At 41.6% G+C, this 26,455-nt stretch overlaps 1 long non-coding RNA gene across 4 annotated transcripts in view; it reads right to left on the reverse strand.

The window, feature by feature from the left end:
* LOC142818588 (uncharacterized) overlaps positions 1-26,455 on the reverse strand; it is a 187,628-nt gene that overhangs the window by 99,890 nt on the left and 61,283 nt on the right. For all 4 annotated transcript variants that reach the window (XR_012896128.2, XR_012896129.2, XR_012896126.2 and 1 more), the window contains exon 2: positions 5,594-5,705. This is a non-coding gene — a long non-coding RNA (uncharacterized LOC142818588). The remainder of the gene's footprint in view (positions 1-5,593; positions 5,706-26,455) is intronic.

The raw sequence follows: 26,455 nt of genomic DNA on the forward strand, positions 1-26,455 counted from the left end.
GTTTTGAAGTTAGGCTTACTGGTCTATAATACCCCAAGTCCTCTTTGCTCCCCTTATTAAAGGTATGTACTGTGTACCTTGCTCCAGTCCTCTCAGACCTCAACTATCCTCCGTAATTTCTCAAAGATTATTGCAAATGGTTCCAAGGTTGCTTCAGCTAGTTCCTTAATCTCCATAGGGTGAATTTCATCAGGTCCTGGTAATTTGAATACTGTACATCTTATATACATATTCCTCAGTTTGTTCTTTCCCTGTTTTGGTTTGCATTCCTTCCACCTTGACAATATTGTGTTCATAGGCACTGACTTCGCCTCTAGCCAGGGGGTATTCAACCCCCCATCTGCCTCAAGCTCTGCCACTCCTTCACCCCTTCCCACAAGACCCACCTCTTCCTGCCCCTGCTCTGCCCCTTCCCTGCCCCCTTCTACCCACTTCCTCCAAGTCCCAGTCCCCAACCTGCCTCTTCCCCTTCTCCTCTCCTGATTGACCCCCCTGTTCTCACTCCTGCCCCACCCTTCTGGAGCTTCCTGAACACAGCTGTTTGCAGCAGGCAGGAGGTGCTGGAAGGGAGGGGGATGAGCTGGGCTGCCAGTGGGCAAGAGGCAGTGGGGGCAGAGGGAAGTTTAGCTGCCAGTGGATGCTGAGAACCCTTTAATTTTCCCCTAGGGGTGCTTAAGCCCCAGAACACCCACAGAATCAGCACCTATGATTGTGTTAATATCTGGTCAATTTTACCTTTTCAGTAAAAACTGAAGCAAAATGGCATTAAATACCTCAGTCTCATTCATGTTTTCTGTAATTAGTTCTTCTACCCTGCAAAGTAGAAGACCTTCACTTTCCTTTGTTTTTCTTGTCCAAGTTCCTCCTAATGTATTTAGAGAACGTCTTCTTATTGCCTTTAATGTTGGGTGCTCAGTGTAACTCATGTCATGCATTATCCTTTATGGCTTTGTCCCTACATACATGTGCTGTTCTGTTGTATGCCTCCTTAGCAATTTTTTATTTTGACTTGACTCTAGATCACTTCCTCAATGATGTTAATATGTCAGGTTGCTTTTAATAATGTCTCACAAAGAAGCAAGCAAGGAGTTAAAATTTTGTCACACCTCTTAGGCATCTCTTCAAAGATCTGTTGAGAGAGGTAGCCAGAGGAGGCACTGGCTGTTATAAAGTAGCTAAATCTGAATGGCCAGAGGAGATCCACCAGGCATTGCTGACAGGCTAACAGACAGCAAGCTCCTTATTAGCAAGGCAGGGAGTGCAGAAAGGGAATGGCTGAGATGGACCAGAACATAATTCCACACATTTCCTCCCATCCATGGGCTGGGTGGGGAAGTCTCATCTTCGTGTGATTTCTGGGATATAAATTTCAACCACTTTTATTTGGGAGTTTGGATTAGTAAACTGTTTTATTTGGGGGTTCAATTGTGGACTATCTATGTGACTAGAAACCCAGCCACACAAATTCCTTTATGTTCTCAGTGCTACCGTTCAGCTGCCTTAACATGTCCTTATACTCAGATCCAAAATCAATGTCATGATCCAGCTGGTTGACTTTTGTTCTTTCTGATAAAGAAAAACCACTCACAACTGACTTGCACACTGTTAACAACTCCTATGCAGTAGATATAGAATTAGTATTTTCCTGATGAGTGACACTGGAAGCATTGGGCTTTGCATTTTTCATCTATATGCAGTCAGCTCTCTTTAGTCTCCTTCTTAGCTTCCCCATAAAAATGTTCCATGTGGTGGGGGAGAAACTACACAAAAATAAAACAAAGCCCCTGGGAACTAGTTTTGTCTTCAAGGATACATTTTTAAAACTATTTTCTAGGCCAGCTCAAACTTAACAAACTTAAGAAAAATGTGTTAAAATATGGTTACGATAGATGTGGAAAGGAAACAGTAACTGCTCTGAAAAATGACTCAGCCTTTAAAATGGCTAGATACAGAAATATATAAAATAAAATCCCTTTCCCATCCTACAAAGTCTGTATTTAAAATGCTGTTAGTCACAGTAACACAATATTCCTTGCAATCTCCACCCTACATCTATGAAAGTAAAGTTCACTAAAGTGGCCTGGAGCTATCACAAGATGGTTTAAACAACACAGCTCAAATCAAGCCTGGCTGAGAGTCAGTGATTTGAATCACCTTGTTAAATAGCAACCCAAGCAGCTCAGTCGTTTTAAATACAGCAATTACTTCTTCTTTTAAAGATGCATTTTGCTTATTCATGTATATTTATTCACTTTAATTGCCATATCTGTTTAGTTTTCAAAAAATTCCCTGTAACCTATTCAGATGATATTCCATTAGCTGATGGAACATGCAGACCCACGTCTGCTGATGACGACAGTGTCTCATATTGCTTTTGAACATCTGTAGGAATTAAATTATCTTACAGAGATTTTTTTTTACAACTGCTTAAAATTAAAGCAAAATGTTAAAGAAACAGGAGCGTTAGCAGCATCCACACTCTGTTTGAGGGAAAAGGTTTCACATAGAATTTAGCTTAATAGAATGCTGCTAAAAATACAGCTTTCTGAATGGAGGAGGGCAGAATTCCTAGTTGGTATTTCCTTAGCTCTTGTTTTTTTTCTTTTTGAGCTAAAGCCCTGAGGAGTTCCATCCAGGCTTTACAAACCCAACTGCTTGGAGAGCATTGAAGAATCAGAACCCAAGATAAGAAACTTGAGTGCTCTTTCTGTTTGAAACAGTTGGTTAGTTGTGTGCAATCCATGCCTCAAGAAAGAATGAGGGAGCTGCTGAGAGTAAAATAGGACACTTAATTGTCTTGCTTAAGACTTCAAATTTTTGAGACAGGCTGTTGATAAACAGGACCTGTCCTGGAAAGAAGGTTTCATTGATCACTTTAATTATGATGCTCTTTACTATGGTTTAGTCTTTTCTTACAGGAATAAGGGTTGCAGAATTGTCTCTCTGGCAAGCCAGTCATGTTGCCTAATATAGCCATGTCCTTAGGAAGGAATGAACTAGTGAAAAGGGTTACAGGTATGGCAGGGTGATAGGCATGGATCACACTGAGAATTAGGTTCTCAGGACATACTGCAAAAAACAGGGCAGACAATTCCCCAAACTGGTGATTTATCCTATAATTAGGTTAACAAAACAAGACATTAACAACAGAGCTTCTGCAGTGCCATACTGGTTAACCAGAAGCCAAACAAGTCCCCTTTATGCATTCTATCCTTTGGCACCCAGAAAAACCAGTCTAGTGTAGTGATAGTTTATTGAAAACCCAATTCACCAAAAGTGAGGTTCTACCAATCCCAAAGGATGAGACACTTACCCCCACATCAATATGCATCTCAGATCTTACCCAATATCACACTGTCAGCTAATCCTTAGTAAATTAAGAAAAGATGTAATAATAAAAGAAAATAATAGAATTAAAAAGTTGTTAGATGATATAATACAAATGACTGCAAAGTCTGTTTTCAGATTTATAACAATGATGGAATAGACTTGCAAAAGATTTAGGTAACTTCCAAAAGATTATAAGGTCCTCAGCTCATAGTCCAAGATATTCCTTTTGGTTGTAAATCCACAGTGCAGAGAATTAGGAGTAGGAAAAAGGAAAAATTAAAGATGTCTTAGGTATAATTTATATCCTCTGCTATGTTCAAGGAAATTGATTACAGTCCTTTCTACAATAGCCTTTAGCATACTTGAAGACTGTTATCAAATCCTCCCCTCAGTCCTCTTTTCTCAAGACAGACCATGCCCAAGGTTTTTTTTTACTTCAGAGGCAGACTTTCTCAATCTTTAATTGTTTTTGTTACTTTCCTCTGTCCACAGATGCCCGGAACTGCACATAGTACTTCAGCCAAAGTCTCATCATTGCTGAGTAGAGCAGGACAATTACTTCCCATGTCTTATATCAAGTGCTCCTGTTAATATACCCCAGAATGATATTAGTCTTTTTCAAAACGGCATCACATTGTTGATTCATATTCCATTTGTGATCCACTGTGACTCCCAGATCTTTTTCAGCAGTACTACCTTCAAGTCAATTATTTCTTCTTTGTAGTTGTGCATTTGATTTCAAGTGTAACATTTTGCATTATACTGAATTTCATGTTGATTTCAGACCAATTCTCCAGTTTTTCAAGTTCGTTTTGAATTCTTCTCATCCTACAAAAGTGACAACAGCCCCTCCTAGCCAAATGCCATCAGTATATTTTATAAGCATACTCTTCACTCCATTTTACAAGTCATCAATTAAGATATTGATTAGTACCAGACCCAGGACCGACCCCCTACAGAACTCTACTAGATACATACTCCCAATTTGACAGCAAACCATTTATAACTCCTCTGGTTAGTACCGACTTTCAGCCACTTGTGCACCCATTTTATAGTAATTTAAGCTAGACATTTTTCCATGTGTCAAAAGCTTTAGTAAAATCAAGACATAGCTCATCTACTGCTACCCATCTATCCAGTAGGATAATAACCCTTAATAATATTAATATATCCTCATGATATACCAATATCCCCATTGAGTGGAGCATAGTTAACGTCTTCAAAGTGAGTTTCCTTGCTCTCAAGCATTTTCTTTGTAATTGTTATAATGTTCCTTTAATGGAATTACATGTATTTACAATTTCTTTTGCTTTCTCTCTCTCTCCCTCCCTCCCTCTCTGTTTCTTAATAGAGCATTTTGTCTGTAAACATAGAACGGCACACAACATTTATAAAAATTGCAGGGGCACCTGAAACCTTTATCAATATGGAGGTTCAAATACTTGAGAGCAGATGTAGAGCTTCATCTTTGCAATGTGTAGGCTTCACAGAGCACAAGCAAATAAACTACTATAAAGCTGAACTCAAGACTGGATTCCCTGGCACCCTAAACCATAGAAAGCTCCAGAAGAACGCAGGTTCCTTCATATCTTCAGGAAGTTCAACATCCAAAAATATAACTGACTTTTGGTAAACTCTGGTTCAGAAAATTGGTATTTCATTGTACTGTTATTGCTTCAGGGACTGCTGGAATGAAGCATTTCTGGAATTAAATGTGCAATTGTTCTTCCAACACACAGCACTGTTACACACCAGTGAAAGAGACAGCAAAGAAGAATTCTGAATGTCACTAATTAGAAGAGGGACTAGGGTACACAGAATATAATTATACAAAATGGCATTTGCCCAGGACACAAAGGATAACAAAGCTACTTTTGCAAAAAAATGCCATGGAATCATATGACCAGAGCTGTTTAGAACTTGGGGCGTATGTGTCCAATCAGAAATGCAAATTTCAGTGAATACTGAAAGTCTGTGTTTCAAGAAAGAGCTAAAGAATATTGCTCAATCACCTCAGAATATGCTTTGAAAAGCTACAAGGACTAGGTCTAGAAAGACTGAGATTTTGAGATTTCTCCTCTGAGGAAAAGAGAAGTAATTACTTTTTCGATTGCACTTGGCTCTGTGAAATTTAATGCCATGGAGAGTATTGAGATTTGAGAGAAACCTCAAGATTCTGCTTGCCTGGAGGGCTCAGCATGGGAAATATCATGTGTTTAATTTCCCAGGGACAGAGGTGGAAAAGAATGCAGAATTTGTTTACCTTCCAACCTCCAAGCAGAGTGGTACCAGAAAATGACTGGATGCGTAGGGTTCCATCCCATACAATAGAGTGAGGAGTTGTGTTTATCTCACACCTGGAGTTTGTCTTCATCCTGTTTTCAACACCAGTTTTAATGTATGTAACATGAATTTACTGAAGAAAAATAAACATATCCAACAACATTCTATTTGGGCTTGTCACTGCATGATCATTCTACTCTGAATAATAATAGCATCCTATATAGGGATCATCTTTAGGATGCTGACATGTTTTTAAAATGAATTAGATACACAAATGGTGGACAAGGGATAACATTAAACCACCCTCAAAACGTAGCCACATCTAGAGAAAAATATGTCAGCTCTTTAGATATAAACATTTGGCCCAAAATTTAGGTGTTATAAAAATAAACTTCAGGAGATCAAGACAAATGTATCTATGATTTCTCTACATTTCCAAGGAAACAGGTTTGTTTGGGGTTTGTTTGTTTTGGTTTTAAACAAATGTTGCCCTGCAGTTTCCAAACCAAACATTGTAGCATCATGCTTGTGCATAAAATGCAGAAAATGAAGTTGAGTAGAAAATTATTAGAAATAAAAATGAAACTGAGAAGGCTATTTAATTGTTTTATATCTCAGAGGGGTGGCTGTGTTAGTTGGTAACTGTAAAAACAACCAGCAGTATGGTGGCACCTTAGAGACTAACAAATTTATTAGGTCATGCGCTTTGATGAATAAAACCTACTTCATCAGATGAATTGGAGTGGAAATTACAGAATTTGGAGAGGAAATTACAGAAGTATATAGTCATTGATCAAATAGCTCAATGAATTGATATATGTCATATAATATCATAAAGTATATTTAACTCTTTCCCCACCACAATCTAAGCATGAAGTGATACACTTGTATCCCTGTTTTGCTAAATATTATCTTCATCAGAAAAGTTGGAGTGGAAATTAGGAGGAGGAATTTGCACTGGTGTAGCTATGGTAATGCCTAGCCACTGGGAGGCTGTAATTTAGAGCAAGCCCCTATAAATAGATAAAGCTTGACTGTGTATTTTCCCTCTACCACTTCTTCTGCACTCTCTATGCAAAAGAAGTGGTAGAGGGAAAATACACAGCTCTTTATAACTACAAGGGCTGTTTTTATGAATAAGGTTTGATTTCAACAGAATTAAGTGAGTAAAAAGAATGAATAAAAATGGTGTCAGCACAGTTGTATTGTCTTCTGTATTCTACTGAGCACTTCTGGTTTTGATTACACCCTGTATAAGGCAAAAGCCAGAACCCTAGTGCGATTAACTAAACAGAACTCAGTCCTCTGAATGCCACTGGTTGCTTCATTAAAGCATGCATTCGCTAAAATGTGTCTGGCGTGGTTTCATTCTCTGTATCCAGCTATATCTGAGAAATAATTGAGTGGGGAAGGAGATATAAGTAGATCTACTAACATAACCATGTGACATCACTCACATGTAAGTCCTTGAAAGATTGGATTGATAGAGATTTATTTTAAAAAAATGATACAAAGTATTCAAATTAAAATACAGGATTTTTAAAATGCATCTTTAATATAGAACACAAGGTAAGCAAGCAATAATATAGTAAGCTTACTTTCTGGTATAATATGAGACATTAAAATATAAAAATAAAAACTTTTTTCCCCGCAAAATAATATTTTCAGGGCAGTAAATTATAGTTCTCTAGTTCCCACCAAACATCTGCAGGCAAAAAATTTTCTCTTTCCAAATGTTGGATTTTGTTAGAGTGCATATGTAACATTATTTTCTCTCATGATTAAACCATACTTGCCCTTTGACCCATTATTTTCAGCCCAGACCCTTGGTGCCTTGTAGGAATGAAACTTCCCACCTTTCCCTATCCCACCCCCAAAGTAAAAGGACAGCACAATTCAGGAAAAGCACTTTCAAAAACAGATTCAGATTTAATTGGAGGATCAGTGAATAGAGCAGTGTTTTCTTGGCAACAGGTAGAAAAGCTGGCAATTAATCAGCTTCTCTTGAGCTGTATTTGGCACTGTACTGCTGGATCAGGAATTTGGATTTTAGTGCCTATTTTTTATTTTTCTTCCCCCCTTCCCTCCCACTTCTTTCCTCATTATCAAACAGTTTTTTCCCTAATGGTACTGAGAGAAAATTATTTTGCATGGTTTGTTATGAAGGTGAAACTAATCATGCTGGCCATTTTAATATGTAAACATTGGTGGTGGTAGTCGTGATGGGAATACTGGACAAACACAAGCGTTATCTGATAACAAAGTACGTCAAATAAACAGGAGTATGTCAGAGGCTGGAAAGGGGAAAGAAGAAATCAAAAAGAGCTCTTGACAATTAAATTAATTTAATCATCATAGTAGGAGTTAATAGAAAATACACTAACTTAGCAATAAAAGAAAACCCTTTAAAAATGGAATTCTTCAGCACATCTCATCGGTATATAACTTTAAACTGCTATCTGAATGGGTAAAAATGGGCCAAAAAACCAAAACACTACAGTCAAATTAATAAAGAAAACCAAACAAACAGATGAAATGGAGTCTCTGCTAAGAAACAGAGATCCCTTTAAAAAGTTATGCCTGGATAACTCCTGAACATTGACATAAAGAGAAGTTTGCTGTTGCCTTTGGTGGGACCAGGATCAGGCCCATAAAGTTAATAGATTACTGGATATACAAACCAACATTTCACATTAGTAAACAGATACATGATCTCTTCAAATCAGTATTCCTCCTTAAAGAAAATATTCTAATGCCACTGGCCCTTCACAAGGTAAACAAAACAAAATGAAACAATAGATATAGTTACCATTGCTTGATGGAAAACACCTACTTACTTCACTTATGAAGATGTCCCTTAAAGTTAGCATGAGAGTAATAGCCAATTTTGTTAACTTAGATTGTTAGAATTGTTGTTCATCATTCTAAGTTAAACTGAAGAATGAAAGAATTAATTCACAGTTTGCATTATATCAATAACAGAACTGTTAAGCATAGGCCAAAAAGGATGAACTGATTAAAATGCCACATTGAAATGACTTTTATTAAAACAATGATGCATAACTTGTATTGTCTAAACTCTGCTGTATTTTCTCCTTTACATTTATCACTCTCACTTTTCATAAGATGCTAAAATTTGTACTATCAATGATTTTCATTGTCATTAGGAAAATATTAGTAATTAAATTATACTCAAGTATCATTACTATTTATTAATATCATAATATCATCTAGAGGCCACAACTAGGTTTGGCCCCAAAATGCATGGCACTGAATCGACATATAATAAAAGACAGATCCTACCCAAAAAATTTACAGTGTAAGGCCTCTTTGCACAGAGAGACATATATCTGGATGGGCTGGATGCAAGTACAGAGAACAACCACGTATAATGCATTGCAGGATCAGACCTAAAAGAACTGGCAATCTTAAACTATTAAACAGTCTTCAATGGTTTTCCTATCTTCAGTATGAAGGGGAATTTAGAGACCAACATTCTTAGACTGATTTTTAAAATGTATCACCTGATATTCCTTATATTACCCCAGTTTTATACAGACTCCACCAAGTTCAGTCCAATTATTCCTTATTTATTCTAGAATCAATTGTACGGAGCTCTTTTTCCTTAATTTTTTAAACTAGCTGTTTGGTGTAGCCCTCATGCCATCCAGAAAGGAAAAAAAAAACCCCACTCTAGAAGAGGCCTGTTTTGTATCTTAAATTCCAGATGTTCGTGCCAGATACAATGTTTTAACCCTTTGTTACAAGTTACTGAATATGGCTTATGGTGCAAGCTTGTATCATATTCATTATTATGTTTGAAATTTCTCACCCTATGCAGTTTCTAATGTAAGGTCAGAAATAAAGCACAGACAGCATAATCTTTCATAGACGTTTTCCCAAAGAATGCAAACTTGACACATTGCTAAAGTGCTGTTTAAAATCAGATTTCCAGATTTCAAAATCAGAAAGTAGGACAGCATTTGGTTAAACTAAACTCTTATGCTGTCTTTTTTTTTGCCTAATGCTGAGTTTTGGGATTTTTTTTAAACTTTTAAAGAAATTGTTAGACAGGGTTAAATAGACTTTCTCCACATTTGTGCACACATATACACTGCGTCTAGACCGGCAAGCTTTTCTGCAAAAGCGTCTGCTTTTGCAGAAAAACTTGCCAGCTGTCTACACTGACCGCTTTGAATTTGCGCAAGAACACTGACGATCTAATGTAAGATTGTCAGTGTTCTTCCGCAAATACAATGACTCTCCTGTTCGGGAAAAAGCCCTCTTACGCAAATGCTTTTGTGCAAGAGGCCAGTGTAGACAGCTGAGAACCGTTTTGCGCAAAAAAGCCCCGATGGCGAAAATGGCGATTGGGGCTTTCTTGCGCAAAACCACGTCTAGATTGGCAAGAACACTTTTCCACAAAAAGTGCTTTTGTGCAAAAGCATCCATGCCAATCTAGACGCTCTTTTCCACAAATGCTTTTAACAGAAAAACTTTTCAGTTAAAAGTATTTGTGGAAAATCATGTCAGACTAGACGTAGCCATATAGTTTAAAACCATTTATTTTAAAAAACTTAAGAGTTAATGAAGAACAGGATGAAAAGAGTTAAGTCATCTGAAACTATAGCTTTTAAGTTTGAAAGACCAAATGCCTTGTTCTATGAGTTTTCCCTGCAGTAGTTTATTTAACTGTATGGCAATGTCAGCTGTGGGAGCTTAAAAAGGAAACAAACATTCCGTAGGAAATGACAAAGTACAGTAGTTGCTTTATTAGAAATAATACAAAACAGAACAATCATGATACACTTTACATTTCTTTTAAGTCATTGAAAGTGCTTCATGACAAACATGACTTTAGAATTTAGAAATAATAATTTACTGGGATACTAGAAATAACTAGGGCTCTTTGAGTTAGAAAGGATAAAACTTCAAACATTTTAAATGGAAAATTATAGAGCCTAAGGCAGTGGTCCCCAACACGGTGCCATGGCGCCCGCGGGGCCATTTGTGTGCGCCCGCCAAGTGCTCGGGGCTGGCCTGGCCCCGGGCACGTAGTGCATGCATCGTGCCGGAGCCAGCCCGGGCGCATGGTAAGCACAGGCCCCGGGAGCGCCGCGAATTGGTCGCTTGTGCCCCGGGCGCGCGGCGCTTGGAGAGCAAGGGGGGGCGCTGGCCCCGGGCGCGCGACACTTAGGAGGAGCGCCGGCCCGGGCGCGTGGTGCTTGGGGGTGGAGGGGGTGCCAGCCCCTGGCGTGCGGCATTTGGAGGGGGTGCCGGCCCCCGGCGCGCGGCACTTGCAGGGGGGCCCCCGCCCCCGAGCACGCGGCTATGGGGGGGCCGCCTGCCCCCGGGCATGCATGTGTCCCCGCCCTCTGGCGCCCGGCCACGCCCCCTGGCACCCGGCAGCCTCTAAAGGTTGGGGACCACTGGCCTAAGGAGTATTTTCAGCTATTATAAGCTAGAGATGATCCCAAACCTAAAGCCTAAACTTGCTCACGCTTACTCCTCGTTGTAAAATCACAGAATCATAAAGCTGAAAGAGACCTCAGGAGGTCATTGAGTCTAGCTCCCTGCCCAAAGCAAAACCAATCTCAAATAAATCAACCCAGCCAGGGCTTTGTCAAGCTGAGACTTAAAAACCTCTAGGGATGGAGATTCTACTACCTCCCTAGGGGGGCGTTGGAGATGCCTGGCTCTGAGGGAGCGGTAAGGCATTAGGTTGGGGCGGGCTGGGAGTGCCTGGCTGTAGGGGAGGGGTGAGGCATTGGGTTAGAGTAGGGGTGGGGCTGGGAGTGCCTGACTCAGGAGGAGCAGAGAGAGAGATTTGCTAATATTTTGGCTTTTATTTATTTATTTCCAAATAAAATCACAAAATGTATTGTATTAATTTTATATCAATAAATATGTCCTTGTTTGCAATCGCACAAATAATTATACCTTTATGCAAAATTTGAAACTTACAAAGTATCTCAAATTTTCACAGAAGCCTGTTCTATTTGATTAACCACTGTCTACACGTGTTTTTGTTTCCACAAATTATGTATCATAAAAAATTAAAAAGTACCTTAAATGTATATTTAAATTAAAATATATATGAGCAAATAACAACAATTTAATACATCAAATTATTGTATTATACTCAAACAAGACCTTAAAAATATTTAAAAATATACCTAAAACATAATCTACAATAATAAATAATTACAACTTTCTGATAGGACTACATTTTCTTTGGTGGCCCTGAAAGCAATCAGTTTTCATTTGTGCGGCCCTCAGTGGGCTTCGAGTTTGACATGCCTGTTCTAATCCACTGTAATTCCTAGGTCTTTTTCTGCTGAACTGCTATTTAGCCAGTAGGTCCCCAGCCTGTAACAATGCTTGGGATTCTTTCTTCCCAAGTGCAGGACTCTACACTTGTCCTTGTTGAACCTCATCAGATTTCTTTTGGCCCAATCCTCTAATCTATGTAGGTCACTCTGGACTCTATCCCTGCCCTCCAACGTATCTACCTCTCCTCCTAGCTTAGTGTCATCTGCAAACTTGCTGAGGGTCCAATCCATCCCCTCATCCAGGTCATTAATAAAGATGTTGAACAAAAACGGCCCTAGAACTGAACCTTGGGGCATAAGTAGAACCAACTGTCATCCATCCATCTATCCCAGTTTATCTGTACAACTTCTGTACACAAAGAGGGTTTGTTTAAAATGCATTCTTTCAGATCTTTTAATTTTTTCCCCTCTTTTTTCCCTTATGTTCAGTACTTGGGTTCAGAAGATATTACGGTATGTAATTTTCCAGTAATAGTCCTGTTCACATATGTTATCGCTATGAAAAATAAATATGATCCATAACTCTTTTTAAAAACTATGTAACAAAGAGTTCTAGTGTTGTCTTTAAAAGGTAAATATGAAACTCTTCTCTGACTTTCCTCAAGTAATTTTAGCTGCTTGAAAGGTTAACAGATTTTCAGGAGATTGTTTACTGATCTAAGTGCTTGAATTTGACTCTCATTTACATTGTAGCAGATACAGAATAGTGTATGGGATTCGTTCATTTACATCTCCTTTCTTCAAATTTTTTTGAAAAATGAAAACTTGTAAAATGAATTTAAACATCATATGAGGCTCTTGCCAAATAGAAATTACACCAATAGAAACATGTATAAAACCCTACATATGCCATGATGCATATCTTTCCTGTTTTTTTCACAGTTGTGGAAGTTTTCCTTACAGTGTGGTTCTGTTGTGAACTTGGGAGGAGCATGATTTGGAGGAATGCCTTGCAGAAGGTGGATGTCTTCTGTTTGAACAACTCTGTAGGGGGATGAAGCTTGAAGCGGAGTGTTTTGTTCCTCCCGCACAGCACATGCACATCTCCCCAGTCACTCAAGGTAGAAATTAGCATAGTGATTTGGCTCCATATATGTAGAGCAGATGTAGCTGTTTGTTCCAGGAAAAGTCACAGAGCTCTTAGATCAATCTACTAATTTAAATCCTAAATCTGTGATTAATTAAATATCTTGTTTACCTAATATATCCATGTTCAGAACATTGTAATATGCTCAAGTCACAGAGTGAGTATTGTGTGTTTGAGGTGCAGTTCCCAGAAGCATTTTCAGAGTTCTTGCACGTGACATTTCTCAAAAGTAGGCCCAGCTTAAATTTATGAATTAGAACCCTTACTCAATTACTATTACAAGCTTGCATTTTTAATCTTTATGTCAGGCATTCACATCATGAGACATTGTTTTATACAAAATCTAGTTATATAATTGTCCTTGACTCAACACATAATATTAATTAATATTCCAAAATTATAGGAAAATTAATCATTTCTAATAGGTAGACAAGTAAGGCAAAAATTTAAAAGCACAATTCAATGGGACTTGTGTTCCTAAATCTCTTATGGAATCACAGTTAGCATGTCTAAGGCTAGTCACAAGTCACCAAATCATGAAAAAAAATATGGTTATTAACAGTGTAAACTTTAAATGGGCAATATGAGTGAAATTCATAATGCAGAGGGGTCATGAAAGATCCACTGACTTTCCGAAGGCCTTAAATCCTTTATCTTATATGAGTGATGGTAAATTTATTAATTGCTAGAGCATTCTAAGGAGCTGGATTCCAGTGACAATGAACAGACTAAAGCTGTGTCCAAAAGCCGTTTTAAGACCAGCTGCAGAAGCACTTTGAACTGAAAGTGTGGCCATGGCACGAGGGCTGGGAGAATTCTCCCGCACTTTATGTAAACCACCTCTGCGAGGGGACTAGCTAATAGCGCTGTTGCCTCGTTTACACTAGTGTTTTACGGCACACTAACTTGCTGTGCTGGGGGTGTTTTTTTCACACCCCTGAGCCAGAAAGTTACAGTATTGTAAATTGCGGGTACAGACTTGGCCTAAGTGAATAGGAAGAAATCAGGGAGTGAATGGGATGGAAGGTGAAGAGATGGTTACCTATTATTACCTCCAGCAACAGGGAGGGATGTTAATAGAATCAGAGGATGGAGTCAACTTTATGCTGGAGATGGGAAGAGTCCCTTAGAACGTAGTTCAGCAAAGCACTTAAGCACATATCTAAATACATATGACTGGGGTGCTTAATGCTGTGCATATACCTACACACTTTCCTGAAACTGGATTAGATTACCTATGCACTTAAAATTAAGAACACAGTTAAGTGATTTGCCGAAGTGGGATCCTACTCGGTCATTTAAGGGCCCATTGTCACCTGGGAAGTTTCTGGCAGCAAGGCTCCAAATTCTATGGGATTACTCAAGTGTTTAAAGTTAAGCACATGCATTGCATGTTGCTCAATTAAGGCCCAATAGAGGAGGCTTGATTCAAATTATCTTGGTGCTATTTTAATGTTTTTAATTCTTTACTGAGAAGTTATTCTTTTGGGGGTCCATATTACCAGATTGCTTTTATTCTGAGCTACTTTGCTCCATTCTTTTCAGTCAACTTTTATTGGTATTGGGAAGACTTTATCCAAGATTAATTTGGGGGCCTGTTTGTTTTAATCTTGTTCTTTGTCTTCTCCTCATGTGTTCCTTTACGGGGCTTAGGTACCGAAGGAAATAATCTCACAATGAGGCATGTAAAACAGGAAGTACTATTGCCTCTACTTCACAGAAGGTCAGACTAAATTATCAAAATGGTTCCTTTTGGTCTTGGAATCCAGTGCCTATGAAGGAAATATAAGCATGAACTAAGCATGTTAATAATAATTAAGGCTGAGAGTTTATCAGAGGCAACACAAGTCACAGATTCTGTATCTTTCTGGGACCTCCGTGTCTTCTGCAGTAGCCCGTGTAGCTGGCCCAGGGGCTGCCTGAACGTGGGCCATTTAAATCAGTTGCTGCTGGGGCAGTCTTGGGTCACTCCCTCCCCCAGGAGTTTGAGTGTGGAAGTGGGCTCAGAGTTGGAGTGCTGGAAGGGGTATGGGCTCCAGGCAGCACTTATCTCAGGGGGCTCCCTGGCAGTGGTGACATTTTCCTCCCTCGGCTCCTAGGTGGAGGCATTGCCATACACCTCTGCATGCTGCCTCTGCCCACAGCTTCCATTGACTGTGGTTTCCAGTCAATGAGAATTGTGGAGCTGGTGCTCTGGACAGAGTCAGCATGCAGAGCTGCCTAGCCATGCCTCCACCTAGGAGCTGAAGGAAAGGGATGTTGCTGCTTCTGGGGAAGTGCAGAGCCACGTAGGAAGTCTGGCAGTCCCCCCAATGCCAAGATTTAGTCAGGGGTATATAGTGCATGTCATAGATAGATCACAAGCTGTGAATGTTTGTTTACTACCTGTGACCAATCCATGACTTTTACTATAAGTATCTGTGTCTAAAATGTCGTCTTAATAACAATACTTAAACTGATCAGCTAATGCATTCAGCACTTTTTAAACATGGTCTTAATGTGTGAGGCTTTGTACATATTAATCAGTTAGCTTGGATAATGCCAACACTTTAGGGAAAGTTCATGATGCATACCCTGGATCACACCAAAGGAGTCCAGTGATAGAAGTAGCAAAGATCTCAGTGGTAAAAAATTGGATTTTCATATTTTCACAGAAATATTAGCGGAGTCACAGAATGGAGCTATGTAGGCCTTGCTGGCAGAATGCACATATTTGATTTAGAAGCCGATCATGGTGAGCCAAGGCGTTGTGGAGTAACTGTTCTGGCAAACTGTCAGTGTCATAATGGGAAAATAATGTAAATTGCAATATATGAAGTATTCCAAAGAGGTGAATCATTGAGAGCCTGAACAACAGGAGATGAGGACTGGAACATTAATGTAAACTCTTTCATCTGCAACAACCCTGTTATCCTAAGAATATTTTAGTCATTCTTTTGATATTCAGGAAATTGCACCTCCCAGTTTATTAATCATTTCCAGACAAGTAAAGGAATTTGTGTCTAAGTAAATGATAGTGTAATCTGACAGACAGAACACAGGCTCAGAGCAGTGAGCTCCTGCATACAAACCCCAGTTTTAATTGTGACTGTGTGGTCTTGGCCTAATCGCCTGCCTTCAGTTCTTCAGTTTCTCCATCTCTACAGTTGGAATAATGCTACTTATTTCACCTTCTCCCAAGAGTGTTGTGATGATTTATTACCTTACGTCTGTTTAGCAGTTAGTGAGAGCTGCCTTTGAAATATCTAGGACAGTTAGAAAAGTGTATCAGTAAACAGTAGTAAATCAGCCCCTGAACCCGAAGGCACTTATGCACATGCTTACCTTTAAGCATGAGTATAATTGATTTTGGTATGAATAATCATACAGTCACAGCTAAGCATGTGCTTAAGTGCTTTGCTGGATCAGGGCCTAAGTATAAAGGTGTCTGCATTAATATAAGGGCTCCACTTTCACCACTTAACAAATTACTCCGAGGCTGAGTCTACACTTCCATTTGTAAAGTGCAGCCACGGCAGCGCTTTAGAGCAAAAGTGTGGCCACTAGGGATGTAAAGGACTAGTCGATTAGTCAACTATGCGATAAGCAAATGCTCATTGGATAGCTGACAGGGTGGTCGACTAGTCGCTTTCCCCCCTTGCTGCCTCTATCAGATAGAGGCAGCAGGTGGAGAGGGGGGAGAAAAGGGAGTACTTAAAAGTGGCAGCACCATATGGAACCCCGGGTCAACTGCTCCATGCAGCGCTGCTGCTTTGCATGCTGTGGAGAGCCCAGAATCATGTTCCTTGCGGCATTTCAAAGCGGCAGCGCCACATGGAGCACGGGATCAGTTGGTGTCTCTTCAGCTGACCTCGGCTTCTGCACGGCGCTGTCGGTTTAAAATGTGGGGTGGAGCCCAGGATCAGCTGGGGACTCCCCAACTGACCCCAGGCTCTGCGCAGAACTTCAAAGATTCAGCCCAGGATAAGCTGGGGACTGAACCCAGGTTTCATGTTGTGTGTGTGCTTTGAAATGTACAAGAGTCCCTAGTGGGGGCTCTTCTGCACTTCAAAGAGGAAGCACAGCATGGAGCCTGGAGCCAGCGCAGGACTGAGTCCCTTACTGACCCCAGGCTACATGTGGCACTTCCACTTTGAAATGTATTTCAAAGTGGAAGCGCCTGCATGGAGCCCACAGTCAGCAGGACTTCCCATTGGCCCTGGGCTCCATGTGGCATTCCAACTTTCAAATGCACAAGAGCCCCTGCTGGGGGCCCCTCACCCCCCTGCTTGGTGCCCGGCATCACCCCAGTTGCTCTGCTCCGCCGCTTCCCCGAGTCTGCCACTGCCGCTGCTGAAAGTAACGAGCGGCGGACAAGCGGTGGAGCAGAGCAGCTGGGGTGCTGCCGGGTTGGTCCCACAGTGCTGCCCCTCACCCACCTGCTTGGCGATAACTACTGCAGTCGGAGGGGTGGGGAGCCCGCTCCCTTCCCAGAAACTTTCGGCAGCTGCACGGGGCTTCCCTCGCCTTCCTGCAAAACGGCAGAGGGTTCACCCCTCACCGTGCCATTTGCCCCCTCCCTCAGCTGGACGCAGTGTGGGTCCCGGCAGACCTGTCACAGGGGTATAATCCCCTTCCCCTCTTCTCCACTTCCCTTTACCAGCCGCGAGCACCCCTGGGGCTCACAGCAGCTCCAATTGTCCAGCTGGCTGGAGCACTTCTGGGTTCCAGTTGGTGCCAGACTATTGGGAGTGCTAGACCACTGGATGCTGGACAATTGTAGTTATTTCAAAATAGCAGTAGTGTAATGCTTTGTTGCTGCTATTTTGAAATAACTATTCCCCTGAGTCATTCAAATAATTACTCCACAAGTAATTACTAAGTTGAGGTAGCGCATTCACATTAACGGAGTCTGCCGCGGACTAATTTTGAGGCTTCCTTGTAGTGTGGATATGCTATTTCAAAATAGTTACTTCAGGAGTTATTATTTTGAAACAATTTCCTACTGCAGACATGCCCTTAGATTTTTTTTATTCTTTTTTTCATTATTTTTTCTTTTGTTTTCTGGTTATTATTGTTCTGATTATTAGTTAATGTGACATTTTTATTTACATAACATCATTTATTTCAGTACTACACACTCTACTTGTTTTTATAAATGTAAATGTCTCCATAGTGCTGTTACCTGAATATATATCACAAATAATTCAATAAAATTTATGCTTGGAATGTGGTAGATGAGGACTCTTAATCAAGCTCTCAGTCAGCTCTATTGTTGGGAAATAACAAGAGATCAAAGTTCAGGGTAATGAGAGGATGGCAGTTTTGTCTCCTGGTATTATTGATAACCTTTTTTTATGAAACCACAGAGAAGACTAGGAAGATCAATAGCTGCCTGTGTCAAAGCAAACATGTTGCTTCAGGACTAGAGATTGCTGTGTTTCCCTTTACTTTTCAGAGAAAGCTGTACATTTAATTAGCTGTAAAGCTGAGCTTCTACCAATTTCATATACAAAATAAGTATGTTCTCTGCTGTGTAATTTGACAGGCTATTTTATAGTCAGGGTGAAGAAAATAACTAGGCCCAAATTCTTAAGTTGCTCTGCATATGGAACTTCCATTGCAATATAATAGGGAGTTATTTATATGGAGTTTTCTTTCTTTCTTTCTTTCTTTCTTTCTTTCTTTCTTTCTTTCTTTCTTTCTTTCTTTCTTTCTTTCTTTCTTTCTTTCTTTCTTTCTTTCTTTCTTTCTTTCTTTCTTTCTTTCTTTCTTTCTTTCTTTCTTTCTTTCTTTCTTTCACTATAATCTGTTTTTATCTTTTCATACTTCACAAATTTGTAACCAAAAAAGAGGGGAGAAAAGCATTCAAAGATCAATAGAGTCATGAGACAGACATACTGTGTTAGGCAGGACTAAAACTTCCTTCATCTTAATCCTTATTGATAAAAGCATGTTTATTTGGAATAGCATATCTGCTGCGTGTTCTCTGTCGACTGTCTTCTAATCAGGGTCAAATGCATCTGCACTAAAGGTCATAAATGAAGAGACACACTAGTGCTTTAGTGCAACTCCAATCTCCCAAAACTAGTTGCATATCCTTTCAAGCAAGGAGAGTGAAAAACAGAATGAAGCCTCAGAAGCGGGGTGGACTTTAGAGCCTGAGTTACAGCTCCAAAAGACTGTCCATACAGCTATGGACTCAGACTGGAGGTTCGCTCACACTCATTCCAAAATGCCGTGTACAAAGACCCCAGGAGGGACTGCCAACAGGCAGAAATATGATCAATGTGTAATTTTGGTGAGCTTGTTTGTTTGTTTGTTTAAAACCATGCAGTCAAGTTTCTCACAGTTCACCAGGCAGAAATATGTGGCATGTGTTAGTGTGTTTAGAAAAGTTATAGTGGTAGTGGGTACAAAAATTGCCCAGATAGGCAAAAAGGCTGGCATGCCCTTTCCTGTGCAGTCTAAAAGGTACCATGCAAGCAAATCATAAGGGGGAGATGGAGTAAGAACATCTTCATACCAGCATATTCAAGCCCACTACTCATCACAAATACCAGAGCATCCCTTGGAGAATGGTTTAATTTCAAGATTTGTTTGAGATCTTCAATTTAAGTTACTTTTAGGGACTTGATTTGAAGGAAAACATTTCCCATGGCCACACTACTCTGCTGCATTGCACCATCTCAAATTTACTTTCTCACTCTATTCAGATCTTGTTGGCAATCCAGCTGAGCTCCAGTGAGAATAATACAAATGCTAATAATGAAAAAATAAAGAGTGCATGTACTGCATAGATTAAATTTAATTGGTGCAGCCAGAGCTTGTCCAAAAGAGTGAGAAATTTTAAAAAATTAAGTTTTAACTCATCTTCTCTGCTTTAATTTTTGTCGGAATTTAAGGGAAGGGAAAAAGGTTTTTTAGAAAACAGCAACTTTTGTACAATTTAAAATTTAGATTTAATAACTGCAGATTTTTCTTGAATTTCAGCAATCCCAAAATAAATCCTACTGTGCTAGGTCTGTGGTTGGAAATGGAGCCAGAGCACACAGCAGCTCCTGACCAACAAAATGGTCCCTTAGTTATCTTTAGGGATTCTTTTATGTGTAGTCAGTAGTACAGGAATTTCCATTTTTTAGGATCATGAACTGTAAAAACTGGAAAGTAGCACAGAACTCTTAGGGACTGTAGAAATTTTCTTGGTTTGCTTATTCTTTTATGTTTTAACTAGTAATCTTTTCAAGTACAGTACAGTGTGACAATATTTCTCATGGGTGAGATTTTAAAAGCAAAAAGTCAATGACTATTAGCCAGAATAGGTAGGAATGGTGTCTCTAGCCTCTGTTTGTCAGTACCTGGGAATAGGAGACTGGGGATGGATCATTTGATAATTACCTGTTCTGTTCAGTAACTGGAAACTGGGCTAGATGGACCATGGGTCTGACCTAGTATAACCATTCTTGTGTTCTTATTTAACTTAGGTGCCTATGTGCTTTTGAAAATCTCCTCCATACAGCCAAATCTTGGTTAACAGTTTTGCAAAATGTTCTGTGATTATCAAATAATAAAAAATCATATATATTAATAAACAGAAAAGACCTATTCACTCATCCGCATACCAATGCAAGATTGTTTCTTATAGCCTATTACGGAAATACTATTTAAACAGATGAAGACTCAAAAACCATGCAATATTTTGAGATTAGAATTGTTAGGAAACACTGTTAAAAAATTAGGGTATAATCTGAAGCAATATGTTTCTCGTTTGAACCTGTCCTATTTTCTGTCCAGAAATGTCAATGGATATTTCAAGTATAAACTGAAAGTTAACAGGGGAGCTTTTGTTTTCTTTTGTTTTTCAAATGTTGACACTTCACAAACATAAATCACCTTTTAACCTAGGCACTTCCAGTCCATGTGCTTTTGTTTATTAATTATGTTATAAAACAGGTCTGAGCTTTTTAAAAAGCATGTTATTTAAAAGAATACCATAGATGAAGATTCTGATGGATCCTATTCAGCTGGGGTATGTCTACACTACAAAGTTAGTTCGAACTAACAGACGTTAGTTCGAACTAACTTTCATAGGCGCTACACTAGCGCTCCGTTAGTTCGAGAATTAAGCCTAGTTCGAACTAGCTAGTTCGAATTAAGGGGTGTGTAGCCCCTTAATTTGAACTAGTGGAAGGCTAGCCCTCCTCAGGTTTCCCTGGTGGCCACTCTGGCCAACACCAGGGAAACTCGTCTGCCCCCCTCCCGGCCCCGGGCCCCTTAAAAGGGCACGGGCTGGCTACGGTGCCCATGCCAGGTGCAAGCCTGCCAGCACCCAGCCAGCAGACCCTGCACCTGGCACGGATCGAGCCACCCACCCGGTGCCTCTCAGCCCTCCTCCTCTTCCCGGGACCAGGCTGGCGGCTCCCGGGAGCTTGCCCCGGACCACAAGAGGCGGGCACCCACCTGGGCTAGTGCGGACATCGTGGACCTTGTCCACGATCTCCGCACTAGGCACAGGAAAGAGGCCGGCTTGGGCAGGAGAGCTGCCAGCCTGGCCACCCAGGAGCAGGTGTGCAAGAGAATCAAGGGGGTCCACTGAGACCCCCGACCCTGAGCCCTGAGCTTACAATGGCCGTCCTGGGTCAGACCAAAGGTCCATCTAGCCCAGTAGCCTGTCTGCCGACAGCGGCCAACCCTAAGGACCCTGGAGGGGATGGACCGAAGACAGTGACCAAGCCATTTGTCTCGTGCCATCCCTCTCCAGCCTTCCACAAACCTTGGGCAGGGACACCACTCCTACCCCCTGGATAATACCACTCCATGGACCCAACCTCCATGACTTGATCTCACTTCTCTTTAAACTCTGTTCCAGTTCTAGCCTTCACAGCCTCCTGCTGCAAGGAGTTCCACAGGTTGACTCTTTGCTTTGTGAAGAACAACTTTCTTACTAGTTTGAAGCCTGCTACCCATTCCTTTCCTTTGGTGTCCTCTAGTCCTTCTATTATGGGAACTAATGAAGAACTTTTCTTGATGCACCCTCTCCACCCCACTCATGCTTTTATAGACCTCTATCATATCCCCCCTCCGTCTACTCTTTTCTTAGCTGAGAAGTCCCAGTCTCTTTAGCCTCTCTTCATATGGGACCTGTTCCAAACCTCTGATCATTTTAGTTGCCCTCCCCTCTCCCAGCCTCTCTCTTCCCCTCTCCCACCTCCTTTTCCCAGTCTCCTGAGTTTTGTTCAATAAAGAGAGATTCTATTTTTGACCACATGTTTTCTTTATTTTGTACATCATGAAGGGGGGCTAGGGAGGGATAAGTGGAAGAAGGTGAGGGAGGAATGGGGTACGAGCACCCGATGGGGAGGACTGGGCTGGCTCTGCGGGCTTCTGGGGGTGGAAGCTCTCCTGCAGCCCCCCAATTGCTCCCTCTCCCCAGATGGCAGCCTGCGGCAAGTGCAGCCGGTCTGATAGCCGAGTGCTGTGATGTGCCCAGTGTGGGCACTCAGGACACTCCAAGCCAGGACTGCTTTGCAAGCGGGGCACCCCTGAGAACTGTCTGTCCGGGGTGGGGGTCGGGTCCCTTTAAGCACAGCCCTCGGCTAGCCTGAGGCAGTAGCTCCACGCTCTAAGTCCTCATCTGATGCCCTGCCGGCACTGCTTCTGGCCTCCTTAACCCCGGTTCAGGGTCCACTTAATGTGGACATGCTAGTTCGAATTAGCAAAACGCTAATTCAAACTAGTTTTTTAGTCTGGATCCGTTAGTTCGAATTAGCTTAGTTTGAATTAACTAATTCGAACTAAGTTAGTTCGAATTAGCGCTGTAGTGTAGACATACCCTTGGAGATTATTGATGAATTTAGAACTAAGTGTGAAATAGACCCATCTTTCTCATATATTCCTATCATTCATGTGCGGTTTCTATTACCCCACAATGAAAGAAATTTAATATTTTTCTCCATGAGTAAATGATTTTATAGTCCACTGGTTTATATACACTAGAGCTGGATCATACTAATTAAAAATCAGACAGAACAGGGCCATGGCTAGTTTACAAATTAAGTGAAAAAGTAGCAAATTTCTGACACAATTAAAAATTATATAATCTACTTATCCACATTCCTAAACCACAATAAAATATTGTTGGAATAACACAATCTAGAAATGGAAAAAATTCAAATGTTATTAGAAAGTGAAATAGGGCATGACAACTCACTAACATCAAAGAGCCTCACTGACTTCAATAGATTTAGGTCATACTCATATTCCTCAATTGCTGATTAAAATCCAGCATAATAAATTATATTCCACTGATAATTATTTGATGGCCTATGCAAAATTAGGTTGGTGATCTCAGTCCAATATGTGGATGATAGTTATATACTTTGCAAAAATCACCATCACCCTTCCCAGGCCTCTGTGTTGGCAGTTGCAGCAAAGCCATCAAGGACTCTCAAAACATGTGGGGGTCATTGTGAATACTCAACTGAACATGAACTCCTAGTGCAATGATATGGCCAAGGGAGTTAATGCAACCCTGGGAATAACAAGGTTATTGTATTTTGCACTGAGCAATGATGACTGAAATACTGTGTTCAGTTCTGATGCCCAGAATTCAAGAAGGATTTTGATACATTGGAGAGAATTCAGAGAACAGCCATAAGAATGATTAAAGGATTAGAAACATGCCTTATAGCTATGGTGACCATATTTTCTGAACCAAAAATAGGGACACAAATTAACCACACCCTGGACACCGCTAGCTACGTACATGACCTGCATCAGGAAGTCCCATCCCTGGGGTAGTATTTTCAGGATCAAGATGGCTAGATGATCAGCAGTAAAGGATGTCAAGTGATCCCTCTAAGAACTCCTACCACCATCCTCTACCAATAGGGATAGGTTTGGGCTCTATAGTAGCCCCTCATACAACTATACTGCAATTGCATTAATCCAGGCCCCAGACCTAGGGTCTCAGGACACTGCAGCACTAGAGGTCCAACCTCGGTTCAAGATGAGATCCAGGATCCGAGACCTATTACTTTGCAGTGTAGATGCAGCCCCATTTGACCCAGGGCTTGGGAATCATCCAGAACTATCCCACAATTTCATAGGACAACTTCCTTAGTCCTCTTAATGGATGATGCTTACTGGTTCCAATTAACTGGTAATCAGAGGGGGCTGGAGCAGCTCCCCACCTGCTACAGGCAGGGGACTGCTCCAGTCTTGCAGAGGGCCTGCTGCAGACAGGGGCTGCTCTTGTCCAGAGCAGCCCCTGCCTGTGGAGAACCCGGGGGCCCCACAGGAAGGGACTGTGCCAGTGTCCAGAGCAGCCTCTCTCCAGGGGGAGTCCAGCTAGCTCTGGACAGGCACTGGTCTGGAGGGGGCTGGGAGCCAGTGGCAGCCCCAGTGTGACTGAACATTAACCAGTTAACTGATTGATGGGAATTTGCATCCCTAATGAGATGTCCTACAACTGCATTTTTTGAAGTTACTACAAAACTATCAAGTGCCCTCCATTTCCACAAGCCAGAATGACAATACTGAACTAACCATGACAATTACCGTGTCACTCTCCCCACCACTGCTTGAAGGTACATTTCCCATGAAGATCAATGGGGCTGGGCTATTTTATATGTAAAGCTACTGAGAAGCCACTGGGCTTCTTGGCACCCCCACGCCCACAGCCCAGCTGAGCAATGCACCGGTTCCCTGCACCCCCCCTCAAGCACAGTTAAGTCCCGCACTGGTTTCTGGTGCCCCTTCACAGCTCAGTTTCTCCTGATCTCCCACAACCCAGCTGAACCCCACACCTTTTCCCTGCACTCCCTTGTAGCCCAGTCTCCCCTGATTCCCCTCAGCCTAGCTAAGCCCTGTGCCTGAGTTCCCAGTGCCTCCCCCCCTCTGCAGCCCAGCTGAGCTCTGCAGCCCAGTTCCCAGAACTCCCCCTTGCAGTCCAGCTGAGCACTGTACCCAGGTTCCTGGCACCCCCCCACCTCAGTCCAGCTAAGCTCCACACCGGGGTTCCTGGTGCCTCCCCACCCTCCCCCACAGCCCAGCTGAGCACTGTACCTGGGTTTCCGGTGCATCCCCATTCTCCCGCAGCCCAGCTGAGCCCCACACCCGGGGTTCCCAACACCTGCCCTCCCTCGCTGCTGTCCAGCTGAGCCCCGTGCCTCTTCCCTGTGCCCCCCCCACAAATCATTTGTTTTTACGCGTTCCCAACAGATACCGCCTTCTGCTACTCCTACAGAGCAAGAAGTGTCCCTGTCTCTTATTCCCAACAATAAAGAAGGGGGAGGGGCTCACTTCACAGCTGAGCTTGGAATCTCTGGGCTTTTCAGGACATTTCAGTGCTTCACAGGGACACTGGAACAGAAGATTAAAAATCCCGGATTTTCTGGATGGATGGTCAGTGTACTTATAGCTCTAGACTCAAAGGGTATGTCTAGACTACATGTCTCTGCTGACAGAGGCATGTAAAATAGGCTACCCGACATAGTCAATGAAGCGGGGATTTAAATATCTTCGACTTCATTAAAATAAAAATGGCCGCCGCGCTGTGCTGGCTCAGCTGATCGTCAGCACAGCGTGCGAGTCAAGATGCGGATTGATCGACAGGGGAAGCCTTTGTCGACCTCTCCCTTATGCCTCATAAAATGAGGTTTACAGGAGTGGTCAACAAAGGCTTCCCCGTCAACCGATCCACATCTTGACTCACGAGCTGTGCTGACGATCAGCTTAGCCGGCACAGCATGGTGGCCATTTTTATTTTAATGAAGCCGGGGATATTTAAATCCCCGCTTCATTGACTATGTCGGGTAGCCTATTTTACATGCCTCTGTCGGAAGAGGCATGTAGTCTAGACATACCCAAAGAGATTAGTGTTTTTAGCTTAACAAAGAGAAGCTTAAGGGATGACTTCATTACAGTTTATAAATCTCTTTATTGGGATTGTGTGATGTCCCCATCTTGGAACACATAGATACGAGAATGAGAGCTTCCCTGACAATGGAAAAGCATGTGGCGATTGCACTGAGAAAGCTGGCTGCCCAAGATGGCTACAAATTGGCCACCTATCAGTATGGAATTAGTTAGCCCAATCTTTTCACTGCGACTGTGAAACACAAATGCAGACAGTAAAACGTGGTGGTGGAATACACAATTTGAAGATTGGAGGGTGCCCTGCAACACCTTGCTACTTCAATGATGCAGCAGTTAGATGGCTATCAACTTGGGATGTATATGAAAGAAGACTAAAACCCTCAAACACAAACATGGCTACTTCTAGAGTGGCATGATTTTCTGGAAATGCTTTTAACGGAAAAGTTTTCCATTAAAAGCATTTGCGGAAAAGAGTGTCTAGACTGGCACGGACGCTTTTCTGCAAAAGCACTTTTTGCGGAAAAGCGTCCGTGCCAATCTAGACGCGGTTTTGCACAAAAAAGCC

Source organism: Pelodiscus sinensis, chromosome 15 (genome assembly GCF_052426305.1).
Source record: "Pelodiscus sinensis isolate ZL-2025 chromosome 15, ASM5242630v1, whole genome shotgun sequence".
Taxonomy (NCBI): Eukaryota; Metazoa; Chordata; order Testudines; family Trionychidae; genus Pelodiscus; species Pelodiscus sinensis.